This window comes from Anas acuta, chromosome 16 (assembly GCF_963932015.1).
Source record: "Anas acuta chromosome 16, bAnaAcu1.1, whole genome shotgun sequence".
Lineage (NCBI taxonomy): Eukaryota > Metazoa > Chordata > Aves > Anseriformes > Anatidae > Anas > Anas acuta.
The window spans coordinates 16,796,141-16,810,197 of record NC_088994.1 but is presented as its reverse complement, the minus strand read 5'-3'; the positions used below and the strand labels follow the sequence as shown (position 1 = coordinate 16,810,197).

At 50.0% G+C, this 14,057-nt stretch overlaps 1 long non-coding RNA gene across 1 annotated transcript; it reads left to right on the top strand.

Annotated features, from left to right (window-relative positions):
- Window positions 1-1,095: 1,095 nt before the first annotated feature.
- On the top strand, window positions 1,096-12,224 carry LOC137865593 (uncharacterized). The gene is made up of 3 exons (XR_011102009.1): window positions 1,096-6,727; window positions 6,841-8,922; window positions 9,827-12,224. It is a non-coding gene; the product is annotated as an uncharacterized lncRNA (long non-coding RNA).
- The last annotated feature ends 1,833 nt before the right edge of the window (window positions 12,225-14,057 follow it).

The following is a 14,057-nucleotide window of genomic DNA, read 5'->3' as shown; positions in this document are numbered from 1 at the left end:
AGGTGCCGCAGTGGGAGGGGAGCTGGTGCATGTGGCATGCCACATCCAGTCTGGGGCGTCTGGAGGGCTCTGTCCTGATAGCACACCCTTAACGGTGCAGGCTCTGGTGGTCTTGCTGAACCACGTGGCTCATATGTAATGTAAGTTGCTACAGCTGCTAGAAACAGGTTGACATGAGTCCCTGCCATGGGAAGAAGCTTATCTGGCCATGTCAGTGGAGGCAAGGCTGTTACCTGTATCTCTGAAGCCCTTGGCAGCACACTAGCTCCTGAGGCATCCTGCTTTTGGGTAGCTTTGTGGAAAAGACCTGAGTATAAATCCGCAGGTGTTTGTTGAGCTGAAAATTGTTGGAATCAGGGAGACTGTCAGGAAGAATTCTGATTCTGTCCACCTCTGATCACTGTGAAGGGCAGGAGTGGCTGTGGTCTGTGCTTGCCAGACCCCAAACTGCACCTTCAGGAACAGATCTTGCTCTTCGGTGTTTCCCATCCCACTCCACTGGCTCTTTTACTGCTCCTTCCATCAAGGTAGCCAGTGACCTTTTGAAGAGAAATGATCCCAGCATCATTGTGATATTTTGTGTGCTATCCACTTGGGAATCTCTAAGCATTTATAGGCCACATCTGAGTTATTCTAATTCCCTGCTTTGTGATGTGCCGGCAAGATCCCACCATCTGGAGGTCAGTGGCCGTTTTTGGACAGTGGTTGTTTTGAACCCAGACCAGAATCCCTGAAATGCCTCTGGGGCACTTACCAGGCCCTGGGCTGTAAAGGGCTAGAGTGCCTCAGACACAAGCTGCTTTGACACTTTCTGACTGCTGCTGCTCTGGGCACAGAAACCTGACTGTAAATGAGTTGTTTCCCCAATGAGCTGTGAGTCCAAGGCCCCCAGTGCATTGGGCACAGCACTGTCCACCAGGTCTGGGCAGGGATCAGGCACATCATGGATGATATCCGCAGGAGTGGCCCCCTGAGCTGTGCAAAGGGGGTCTGCACCTGACCTTAGCCTGAGGTTGCCCGTTACGTCGTATCACCAAAGCCTGGTCTAACCAGAGCTGTTGCTAACGAGGCTGGGGAGGATGAGGATGTGCATGCACAGCCCTGCTGACTCCCACCGCTGCCTCTGCTGGCTGCCTGCAAGTGAAGGCGAATGGAAGAGCTCTGGACAGGCAGTGGTGCCTCTGCTGGCCCTGGGGCCAGCTCCTGGAGCAGCATACTCTGGATACCCCTGCAGATGAGAGCTGGTGGCACTCAGCACCTCTAGGGCTGTCTTCAAGGCTCTGACTTTGCTTTCCATTCAAGGCCTGTGCTTCAGCTCAATCCTATATGCTTCCTGTGGGGTTAGGCATGCAGTGCCCATGGAACTGGCTGTTGATAGCCCCCCTCTGCCACCAGGCAGCAGCCTGTGGGACAGGGCTGCATATGGCCGCGTCAGGCTGAGCTGACAGGCCTGGTGTGAAATAAGATGAATGGGCTGAAGTTGGTGAAAATGATTCTAATTTATAATCTGCTGCTTTGTGGAGCTCCCCAATTAATTCTCTGTAGATACATAAGTAGGCCACATGTTTGCTTTGCTTCGAGTGTAATAAACATTACACTCTGTCCTCTGCTTTTGGTGCTGGTTCTTGTCAGAGCATTAGTCCCTATAGCTAATTCCTCACACCTGTCTCCCAGGCTCCTGGGAGCCTGGCTGAGCATGGGGAGGAAATGCCAGGCTCCAGGAAACTTGTGGCATGGAGAGATAAATTGCTGATCAAAGGGCTATCACACAGTGCCTCTGAATATTTAGTCGCAGGCAAGGCAGCCAAGCCCACTCAGGAAAGGGCTTTGTTCTTGAAGAGCTGTTTGCCTGGCTTCGCTCTGCATCACCAAGCAGCTGGGGTGGGATGGGGTGCTGGGAGCTACATGCCCTCAAGTCAAAAAGAACTGGCAAAGGATGGGGTTATAAGGGTGTAACGGGGGAGGAAGCGGGGTGTGTGGGGGGCTGTTAAAACATTAGCAGCAGACGGGTGAGCTCTGCTGGGGTCTGGATGTCAGCATGGAGCTGCTGCAGAACCAAGTCACTTGCTTTGAGCAGGAAGAACAGTCTGACTGAGGCACATACTTTAGCTGAGTGCGTGACTTTCCTGCTTGTCCTGCTACTTGTGTTTTCTGAGGTTCCTGAGCAGCAGGAGACCTTTCCTAGGCCTCCCTCTCCATTCCACACCCAGGAAAAATCCTCCATACTTGCTTACTTGCCACAACCTGCTCAGCACCCTGGCTTAGCTCTGGTGCTTTGATGGTTCATAAGGTGAAGAAGCACAGAGCTGCTTTGCTTGTTGAGATGCCTTTGAGGGGGTGAATGAATTGGAATTGCCATGTGCTGGGTGAAGGTGCCTAATATGATCTAGTTTGATGTGATGATGGGTTATTGATTGCTGTGTAGAAAAGTGGGGCAGCTTACTTGTCATTGTGTTTTAACTATCTCCAGAGAAAAGAGAACTAAAAATCAGTTTACCAGACAGTTTAATAGTGAGTTTCAGCATTGCTGCCATTAACAGCCAAGCCACTCTTCTCTCTCACCTGGTTTTCCTCTTGTACCCACAGCTTTTCTGCTGACACCTCAGAGCAAGCAAAGCACTTGCCTGGCCCTGGGCTGCCATACTGCCCTGGGTGGTGCAGAGCCAGCCACACTCGCTCATTTTGTGTCCTTCACTCTGCCTTGGGACAGGGACAAATTCCTTGAGCTTTGGCAGGGGTGAGGTGCCAGCTTCTCCCTGTACAACATCACCCAGTTCTGTGCTTACATGGGCACAGGGAGCCTGGCTCAGCAACTGTAAAGCATCTGACTGCACCTGAGAGTATGAACATCCCATCTGCCCTCGCGCCATGGTGGTGAGCATTCACGGCCATAGCACTCCCCGGGGAGGTTCTGGCAGGAGGAGCTGTGGTAGGTACTCTCAAGGACAAAGATGCCAGGCTGGCCTTGGGTACCTGGCCCCCCTTTTTCTGGAGCCCCAGATGCTGGCACTTGTGTGCCCCGTGCAGGCCTGCCAGGGAGAGGAGCCAAGCAGTAACTGTTATCGGGCTCACACAGCCCTTCCCGTCTGGCTGCTCTTCTGAGGAATGAGCCACACTGCCTGCAGGTGCCAGGGAGCGCTCGCAGGTGCTCCTGAGGCAGGAGGTACAGATGCGCTGTCTGTAAAGTCTTGGTACAGAAAAGGCTGTGAGGTGATGCTGGTTAGTGACAGAGTCAGCCTTACCCCTCCAAGCCAGCTTGTTGCAACCCCAGGAGGCCTGTGGCCTCTCTTCTCGCCTTGGATATGCAGATGGGAGCTGGTATGGAGTCCTGGGATTTGTGTCGGCTCAGGCAGCTTGACTTATGTTGCAGGAGGCTGAAAACACAAAGCTCACATTGGATCTGGGTTCAGAGCACTGGGGGGAGGGGATGGAGAGGTGGAGCAAGAGGATGCACAAAGCTGCTGAGATTCCAAGGCCACAATTTCTCCCAACTGCTATGAGGCACAGTCCTCTCTGAGAGGTCTGCCAGGGCAGGAAACACCTGGGATCAAGGCTTTGCTGGCAGACGTGGACAGTGTCTGTGTTGCTGCTCTCTGATTATTCTCCTCACTCCTGTAGCACTCTAGAGCAAGCAGAATGCAGCCAGAAGTCTGTGAACATCAAGGGTGGTCCAGGGAAGGCATGATGCTGGGGGCTCTCCAGTCTGGACCACAGCTGTTTGCATTGTGCCACTGCAGCCGGTGAAGGGATAACTGCCCCTCTGCCTGAATGGAGTCCAGACTGAAGACCCTGAAGACCTTTCCTGGGGTGTTTTCAAACTCTGTGGCTGTGGAGCCACTGTGATTGCACCAGGACACTGAGGTTTCTCTTGTATCTCTTGAAGCTATCCCAGAGCTTCTGGGAAGGGCTGAGCTAGCAGGTGCCCACAGCCCTGTTGTCCGTGTCCAAGCCAGATCCTCTTGCTTTTGCTTTGCCTGACCTGGGACAGAGGTGTGGGGCTTGGGCTTGCTGTGCTGGAAGGAAGGCTGGGCTGCAGGTGTGCCACTGGCTGCAGGCATTTCTGCATGGCTCAGGGCATAGTAGCAGTGCCCTCAGGTGCCTGTCGCTTGCTCTGTCCTCAGCAGGTGGAGAGGGAAACTGAATCCTGACGAGCTGTGCCAGGACGTGTTTCCAGGCCTGAGATTGGTGTTTCTCCCTCACCAGTGCAGTTTGTTTCATGGGTGCTGGAGCACATGCAGCAGGAGCAGGCTGAGGCTGCTGGGCACAACGGCAGCCAGTCTGGTGGAGCAAGACATTTTAAATGCTTTTCATTCCAACTCTCTGCAGCTTACGCCTTTCCAGGAGCTGCTCTCTGTTTTCAGTTACCTTTGTAACTGCATTACATCTCAGTAAATAAGAGCTTTCCAAGTATGCTGCAGGAGCCAGGGCAGCTCTGGGCTTCTTGATTGTGTCCCTGAGGACAAGGCTGCTGGGTGTTTCTGGCACAGTGACAGCTGCTCTGCACCTTGGCTTTGGGGACTTTCTCCAGCCTCCCCAACACATTTTCTGGAGAGACTGCCAGGAATCTGGCTGTGGCAAGGGAAAGTGCAGTCTCATGACTCTGCCACTTTGAGAATAGCTCTTCAGCTATTTCAAAGAGTTTGGACACTTAGCCCAGCTCTGCTCCCTCAGTATGTCTCTTGCTCTTTCCTCACCCCATCCATGCCACAGATAGAGGGCAAGGGACTGCAAGGCATTAGAAGAGATGACAGAGCTGAGCACCCAGGCCCACCAAGCCCAGCACCTTCCTCAGCCCCAGCTTTCCCCACCTTTGTAATACCCCCTCACTCTCAGAGAGCTGCCAGTGCAATGCTTGCACCCAGCCTCCCTGGCCTGGCCTGGCTCTCATCCTGAATTTATTTTTACATCTTATAATTTTCAGAGGTTTTTAAATTTAATGGCTTCTTCTCTTTTTTTTTTTTTTTTTTTTCTTTCTTTCTTCCTTCTTAGCACCTGAACTGGATCCTCTCTGAGCCATTGCCAGCTCCAGGGATTACAAGTGAATAATTCAGGTTTGATGGTGTATTTGAAGTTTCAGGGAAGAAAGTGGCATGTGTAGCCTGCTCCCCCCCCATACCTGTTCAAGGGCTGTGGTGCAAGCTGCTGCTGTTGCTCCAAAGGCAATCTCATGGATACCCTACAGAGCCACACTGAACAAACATTTCTTGGCACCCAGAAATGGCCTTCCCAGATCCTGGAGCCTAAGGCTGCCAGGCCACCACAGAGCAGCAGGCTTGTTTTCATCCTACTGCTTGTGCAGGCTGCTGTTCTTCAAGGAGGCAGCTCCCCAGAACCAGCAGTGGAAGAATATTGCAAGGCCAGAGAGTGCTGTGGACTGAACCACAACACCCTACTTGGCAGCCCAGGTCCTGGAGGGGTTCAATTCCAGACCAGTGTGTGTATCCTGGCAGCTCTGAAGTGTAGTGAAGAAGGCAATGGGCAAACCTGACCTGCTTTAAAGATGTTTACAGTAGAACATAAACCCAAAGCTGAAAGGCCTTCAGAAAATGAAAATTTTTCCCTTACAAAGATGGTGGGAGCCACATCCACAGGCACTCGCGCTTGGCAGCAAACCCTTCTCAAGTGGCCTTCAGAGAGCTCCCTGCAAGCAGAAGGTGTTTTTAAGACAGGGAGAAGGAGGTCTACTGCAAAGTTCCTCTTTGGATTTCAGAAAGGATCCTGGGGATCTTTGACAGGGCTGGTGGTGGTCACAGAGAGACTGTAAAGGTTTGTCTCAAGTGGTGCATGCTGCTGGGAAATGGCTTTGGGGAGTCTATCTTGGGGAAGAGGCAGTGCTTTCCTGTCCTACTGCAGAACTGCTCAGACATTGCTTTTTGAAAATGGAACTCCTGAATCACCTGTCTCTATTTCACTGCCAGGAAACTGCTAGCACTGTGGCACTGATGGCAGAACCAGGTGGTATGACACAGTGGGAGCTACTCCAGCCAGTGGCTTCTTGCTCACTCTGAGAAGATCATTTGGTATATCTTCCTATGCTTCTGGACTTGAGCTGGAGAACTGACTTGGTGGCTAGCTGCTGCTGGGCAAAAAGAGATACCTCCAGAGTCATCATGTTGTTGTCTCCAGGCATGGGTGGAGGAGGGAAGTGTTTGCAGTGGACTGAGAGGTGGAGATGCAGAACATTTGGGTGCATTGTTTATGTTTCCTGAGTGCAGAGCAGAACTTTGCTTGACTCTTCCAGTGTGCCCTGAACTTCACAGGGTAAGGAAGCAGAAGAGACATCCCTCACTGGGTTCCAGGGTATGTGTCAGACCATCAGTGGTCTCTGTGGTCTGTATTTGCACAGTGCCAACTGTTTCTTGTCCTCAAGGCACAGGGCACAGAAAGATACACTGAAAAATTATTTTTAACCTCCTACAATTTACTGTTCAGAAAGGTAAGTCACTTTTGTCAAGGGTGGTTCAGTAGCAGCCACTGTGGAGGCAATCTTTTCCTGATACACACATCTTTTTGCAAGGTGGTGCTCACAAAATTTAAGTATGATCTTTCATGGTTTCCAGGAGCTCTTGGAAGAACTAACAAGCATATCACAGGGTCCAGCGTTAAACTCTTCCCTGCTGGGATGCAGTAGAGAACAGAAACTGTCAAACAGTTTGAGATCCATTTAATAGCAATTAGTGTGGATGAAAGAAGCACTAATGTGAAAGCCTCAGTCTCTGTGCCTAAGGTGAGAGGAGGAGAGGAATGTGTAAGAGAAAATGTAAACATGACAAAATGTGGTTGTGTATCCCACAAAACAATGAATCATTTTAACATTTTCCATCCTTTCCATGCAAGCAGAATAAGTCAATCCATATATGACAGAATTGAGGATCTGCAGTACAACCATGGAGCTGAGGATCTGACAGAATTGTGAACACAGAATAATCTTTGGAATTCTACATATAGCATGAAAGAAAAGGCACGTATATGATGAATGACAGAAGCTGCAACAGCAGAAGCCTTCTGGACAAGAGAACTCCTCTGCCCACCCAGAGGAGGACCCATTGAAGGGGAGAAGCCGTCACTGGTAACAGATATTGAGCACCTACAGAAAGTAGGAGTATTTCCAGGAAAATCCCAAACTGCAAGAAATGTAGCCTTAAAATATATCCTTGTAAAAGCCTGAAAAATGTGATTCAGAATGTGTGTTCATAAAGACTCTGCAGACTCTGGAGGACTGTCTTCCAGTAAAAGGGTATGATAGACTTCACCCTGAAGTGGTGTAAACAATCAAGAGCTGCCAACAGTTAGCTTCAAGACAAAGTGTTAGGTGGGTTGGTAGGATGTTATCCCTGGAAAAAGGAAAGGAAGGCATACAACAGCTAAACAGGTGAATATTTGGTTATGTGCATAATTTCACAATTTGGAAATACTAACATTTTTAGAAAGCTAGGATCATTCTCTGGATCCTGGTAATTGCGTGAGCAGAAAAGCTCAACGTGATGTGCTTGCACCATGTCTTTTGGGAGGTTTTGGGATTCCTGCAGTTGTACTTTGGGAAAGTTGTAGACACTTACCATGACACAATACATAAAGAAGCCTGCAACTGACAACCGAAGAACTATACATGGCACAAGAGAAGCATAAGTTCAAAGAGAACTCGGTACAACAAGGGCTACCATGGGGAAAATGGAAGCTAATGGGCTGACTGGGCACTCACAGATGTCATCTGTTAAAGGCAGTGGGTTTGAACAGGATTTGAATGAGAGGGAACTACACCTGATGAAGGATGGGCAGAGGTGGGTCTGATGCTGCACCTTCTAGATGTAGCCACTGGATAAAGGCCCCTTCCTGTGTGGTGCAGAAGAGCTTTGCTGGTCCCTCCCAACCACATTATTCCTCAGGGTGCTGGACTCAGCCATTACAGCACCAGTGTATTCCAGAAGCGGTCAGATCACCATGCCTTTCTGGGATGTGAGTCCAAAAAACATTCTAGTACCAGAAATAAACAACTACTGTTTTCCAACTTACTTACTCTTCACAGCTTTTTGCAGCCAAATTTTGGCTTTCGCTGCATGTGACTGCACTACAGTTCTCCTACTGTCTGTATGGGAAGATTACAATTGCTTTGAGCCCTGTTTCTCTCTGCTCTCAACTGGTATCAGGGTCATGGAAGAGCACAAGTATGAACGTGTGTATGCATGCATTTCTGTTTACCAGGGGGAGAATGACAAGAGAAAACTGTATCATGCTCCTGACACCCCTGTTCTAAGCTTTGCATCTAGCTGGGATCCTTGTATGTAGCCCAGACATACGTCTTTCCTCCATTTTCTTTGCTCTGGTTAGTTATATTGCATATCTAGGGGATGGCTTCACTCTGTTACTCCACCCAGGTGGTGAGCTGTGCATCCAGCTGTAAATCTCAGGAGCAAGCACAACTTGGAATAGAGTGCCTGTGCTGCCTGCAAAAGGATATTGTGTGAGCACACCCCACAGCAGTGGATCCCCCTCCCCAGATCACATCTCAGTCATGTTGTCTGCCTGCCCACTAGAAGGTCCAAACTCTTGCTATTGGGCTTTCTTCATTCTGCAGTCTGGTACTGGACCAACAGGGCAAATGCTGAGTCACTGATACAAGTAACTGCTCCAACCATTAATTTTTATAGTCTGAGTGACAGCACTTCATGCTGGGCACAAGTAGTGACAGAGATGAAAGCTTGAAGCCAAATAGACGTCACAGAACCAGCACAAGTGCTATTTATTAAAGAAATGCCTGGATTGCAGAGGAAGGAGAGGGGTGTGTCTTGAAAGGAACCTTTAACACCTAAGAGTGAAAAGTAACAAGGGCTGTGCAGCAATGGGAGCTGCCAGAGGCAGCAGCTAATGGACCTGGTCCTGGGGTGAGCTGGCAGCAGGGAGCATGTGGCAGGGAGCCAAAGGGTAAGTTGTGCTGCTTCATCTGTAGCCATAAAAGCAAAGCAAACAGGGACTGTCATCAAGCTGAGCATAGGCACTCCCAAGCTGAACTGGGAGGCAAGAAAGTGCCATTGGGGAAGGGGATATTCCTGGGCTCACACAGGGAACTGCTACTTTTGACTGTGGTTTGTGCATAGAAGCGAATGCCATGCACCGCTGTCACCAGTGTACAGGGTGTTTCTGCCCCCTTCAACACTGGAGCATGGACAAGCTCCCACCTCCTGGTCCAGACCCACTGCCTCAGCTGCTGAGCTCAGCTGAGCAGACTGCACATCCCCCTCACCAGTGTGTCAACACAGCCGCTACAGGCTGGGATTGAAGCCAGGCTCCAAGCCCTCTTTCCTCCCTCGCTGTAAAAAGGCCTGCCCCTCTGTAAAGAATGGTTTCCAGTGTCAAACAGTTGACCAGTCCCCTCCTTCTACTTGTGCAGACTGCCTAGGGTTGGTGTACTTACAGGGGTGGGCTACACAGGACCATTGTTGTCCTCTTCCACAACATGTCCCCGGCCCCAGGCCCTGGGTGTTCCCCTGATAGACCCCCACGGCAGTATGGCTTGTCCTTTCACACCAGCCTCTCAGTTGGGGGTGCCGTGTGTGCATGCCAGTCCCTGGTCCTGGAGTTGCTCTGTGCAGCAGACTCTGCTGCATAAGGTCTATTTCAAGAGCCCCTCCAGGTCAGTTAGCAATTACCTGCACCAGATATGCACTTGGAGAGGAGCTTCTGATATCTTCAATGCACTCGTTTTCCTCTTTCGATTTCAAATTCGCCTCACTGGAAATAGGCACTTCAGCTTCTTTTACAGACCGTAGTAAATTAGGATTTTGTCCAGTTCCGTTGGTTTTGCTGATATAGATGTTTTTCCCCACAGAGGCAAAGACATGGCCAGTCTGAGCTGTGTCCAGACCCTTCCATTCCAACTTTTCCAGCCAGGCCTGCAGATGATGTCATGGTACAGAGAATATTGCTGCGCAGAGCGCTGGTCCTAGTGTGGGCTGAGGAGCCGCTCCCAGGATTGCCACCCTGGTGACAAACATCTTATTATAAATTCAGACCGATGGCCAGTGTTATTCAGAGGTGTCTACTGAGCAAAAGCATTCCCTCCCTTGCAGAGTCAGCTGCGGTGCAAATTTTCCATCTGCATAATCCAGTCTTAGCCTGGAAGGAAAAGGACTGGAGAGAAGGAAATCAAGTCTCTTTGTGTCTGTCCTCATCCTTGTTCTGAAACCTGACTGCCAGCTTGTCACAGAGATGTTTCCTACAGTAAAGTACTTCATGCTGGGTTCTTCCAAGTCATCCTGGTCACACAACAGCTGACAGCTGTGGGCATGCCCCAGGTGGTTTTTCCTGCTGCTGCAACTCAGCTGAGGAAGACACATTCTCCTGCTTGTGCCCAAGGACACACTGCCAAGGGAAGGAACCTTTGCTGAAGCCTTGTGGCTGGTGCACCTGCTGCAGTCCCTGGGGCCAGAGCAGAGCCATCCCCTGCACATTCCTGCCCACTGGCTCAGCTGGGAGAGGCTCGGGCCAACCGTCTGCACGCAGCCACGGGGGCTGTGCAGGGGAGGATGTCTGCCAATTTGCCTGTGGGCTCTTCACTAGGCTCCTGGTGCATGATGTGAAGTCACATAACTCCCTACCCAAAACCAGTGGTTCAGTGCTCAGAGGCAGAAGCAATTTTACATAAAGTTCAATTAAATATTTGCTTTATAATTGCGCAACAAATTATTCATAAAGGCATTGGAATTTAATCACAAGGCTGACACCGTGGAGTCTGCAAATGACACAGTACTTGGGGAGAATAAAGATGGAGGAGAGCTGCCAGGCATTGGTGACACAGTGCTCAACTGTGTGGGACAGTAGAAATGCTCCCAAAAAAAAGACTGGAAGCAGCACTAATGAGCCTAAGCAAGGCAGTGCCACTTGCCTAGCAGAAGTAGAGTGGCATATGAGAACTGGCTCTGGGCAATAGACTGGGGGCTTTGGCCAGCCAGTGTGTGCCCAGAAGACCTAGGCAGTGTTGGTCTGTGTCCATCCCAACCATGTTATGTTGGCTCTGGCCAAATGTAGGGCATGTTCTGTGGTATGCTAAGGAGAGGCTCAACCTGTGTGAACACAGAATTGCTGCCTTCAGCTCTTTCCACCATCTCCAGTAGGAGTCACGGGATTCCTGTGCCTTTTTGGGTGTGCAGAGGCCTCTCCCTAGTATGCAGAAAGGCCCCTAGTCATGGGGAGCAACCAGCCTGTGGAGTCAATCCTTCTAAACCTGTACTAGGGCAGTGTCTGGGGAAAGGCAGGAGGCAATCTGGGTGTGTAATGTGGCATCACTGTCCCCAAGAGACAGGCAGTGCGATGCAGTGCTTTGCAGAAGATAGCTGCTAAGCACAGCAGGAACAAATGTGAGCACTCACGGACCCTCTGCAGGGAATCTAACAGAGGGACTTCATGGCCTTCATCTTGAGCTGCAGCCTGGGGAGCAATGCCTTCCCTGCCAGTACTAACACCCAATGTTCATAGAACACCCTTAGTTGGAAGTGACCCACAAGAATCATCGAGTCCAACTCCTGGGTCCCCTAAGGACCACCCAAAAAAAGTTCAGGCTGAACTTGGAGGGCAGAAGACTGAATCCTCCACCCTGTGAAGAGCCAGACTGGTGGGACTGAGTTTCTGAATCTCTGTTTGTTCCTGTGAGATGGTGTTAGGTGAGGTCTGAGAATGAGAAATGGCCTTCTGTGCAGATGCTGAGCCCAGCTCTCACCACAGCCTGATTTTGCTTTGCCTAGCAAGGACATGTCCCTCCCAGATTCTGTCCCCTGCTGTCATCCTGTGCAATGGGCTGCAGCCTGCCCCATCCCACTAGGGAGAAGCTCTGCAGGGCATCCAGTGTTAGGTGGGCTGTGACTGACAGGGGAGCCGGGTCCTGGACAGAGAGCTGGACTGGAGATGGATTGCCTGCCACCCAGATGTGGACATTAGACAGGGAGTTAGATTAATGGGAGCTGGCTCTGCCAAAATAGAGGTGAGTCACAGAGCCTGTCCTGTGCTGAATCTGCTTCTCCAATAGGGAAGAAGTAGGAGGATTTAGCAAGATTAATCCCTCATGGGGTTGTGAGAATAGCCAGAATTCATGTGCTTCTCAGCAACAAATTTCCATGTAAGCAGACAGCATTTTGACTTGTTTTGTGTGACAGAGCATAGATCCATACTGGTAACTTTGGAATTCCCTGCCACTTGTCACAGGTAGGATTGACTGTCCTTCCCCACTCAAACATGAACCCTGCAAAGCAGTCTGCACACAAGCACCAAGAGAGCAGTGGCTTGAGAGCACTTGCTCCCTGAATTTTTCCTGAAGTCACTGTCTGCCCCAAACAGTTCTGGACCCTGCACAGAACACATGAGAAAGGAGTAAGAACTTCTCTGTGCAGCTGGGTGGATTGGGTGACACATCAGCTGGGCGTTCACTCGGCCTCTGCCATCTTCATGTAGAGGAGGAGCAGGGAGCAGACCTGGACAATAAATAGCCAGAGCGTCTTCCCTGATGAGATCTACTCTTCCCTCTGGCCAACATTTGCTGACACAGCAGGAATGACAGATGTGGTTAGAGCTGCTAGGAGGGAGAACATGTTGGTCATGGCTACCACTTTTTGGCAGAAAGTGATGGGAAGGTCTTGGTAACCCTGTCTCTGCCCCTCCCAACACCAAACTCAACAGGGAGGAATGAGGCCAAGAAGAGGAAATTTCAGTAAACTGCTTTTGTGTTGTGTTTACAGGGACAGAAGAGGGAACCTCGGTGGTAGTCATCCAGGAAGATTTTAATGGAAAAGGCAAATTTCTGTTCTATGTTGGGAATCCTTGTATGTTTTTGTTTGTTTGTTTGTTTGTTTCTGTTTGTTTTGATTTGATTTTGTTTTTGTGTGTTTTTTTTTTTTCTTTTTTTTTTTTTTCCTGATATTTCTTTAGTTCATGTCATGGCTTTTCAGTCTGAGCAGTTTCACAAATCTGCTGTGGAGATGAAAGCACCAAGGAACGCTGCTCAGGATCAAGTTGGAAAAGCTTTTAACTTTTAGCTCCTACAGAAAAAGGCATGGGGGGGGGAGAAGGAGGGCAAAGGCTGGGAAAAAGAAGAGGAAAGAGCAAAAAGAGATAAGGAGAAATGATGAGCGAAAGGTAAAGAGCAGAGAAGACAAATCACAACATGGGAGATAGAAAAGGAACAAGTCACTAACAGAAAGAAATGGAGAGGATAGGGAGAGAACAAAGCAAAGGAGCCTGGAGCTCAATGAGATGGGGAGAGTACGTCAGAATAAGGGAAGAATGCTGCAGGTACAGGAGAGCTAAGACATACAAAAGAGCTATTTGAATGCTGGGATAAAGCAATGATGGGAATAAGAGGAAAGGAGAAGCCAGATGGGGACTAAATTGCCATGGAGATAAAGGAGAAGCCAGCAAAGTCAAAGGATAACCAATCCATCCATGCCTCACAGAAAATGCAAGACATGACATGAAAGCAACATGCTGATGTTTGCAAGAGGCTGTGGGACAGAGCTGTGGGAGCTGTGTTCACTGTTCATACATAAGGGGAGCCACATTCCCAAAGGGAGTGATCATGTCATGGGTGGCCCGCGTTCTCCTGCCTTGCATCCTCCGTCACCCCTTCCCCACTGTGCTTCTGAGCATACTCTGAAGCATTGCTGGCTTCAGTTCTTACAGAATGACTGTCATAGCATGCCTTGTTACAGTGCTGTCTGGGCTTATCGGCAACCTGCAGGACAGCAGCAAGAGGGCATGGAGCAGACGTGACACAGGAGGGGGGGTGATGGCAGTAGAGACAAACATTCCCTAGCTCTGGGGCAAAGAGGTCTCAGCAAAAGCAGATTGAAAAAGGGCACAAATGTAGACAAGTGCTGGAACCGTCACCACCCAGTATAACACCAGCTAATTGGATGCTTTCTGCTAGGTGGGCTGAACTCCATCTGGGCTGCAGCTGCACTGTGAGGGGCTGTCCCAGCGAAAAGATCTGGATGTTGCCAGTGACTGTGCCAATGCTGACACAAGAGCCCAGCAGCTGTCCTAGGGCTACACCAACATTGAGCAAGGTCTCT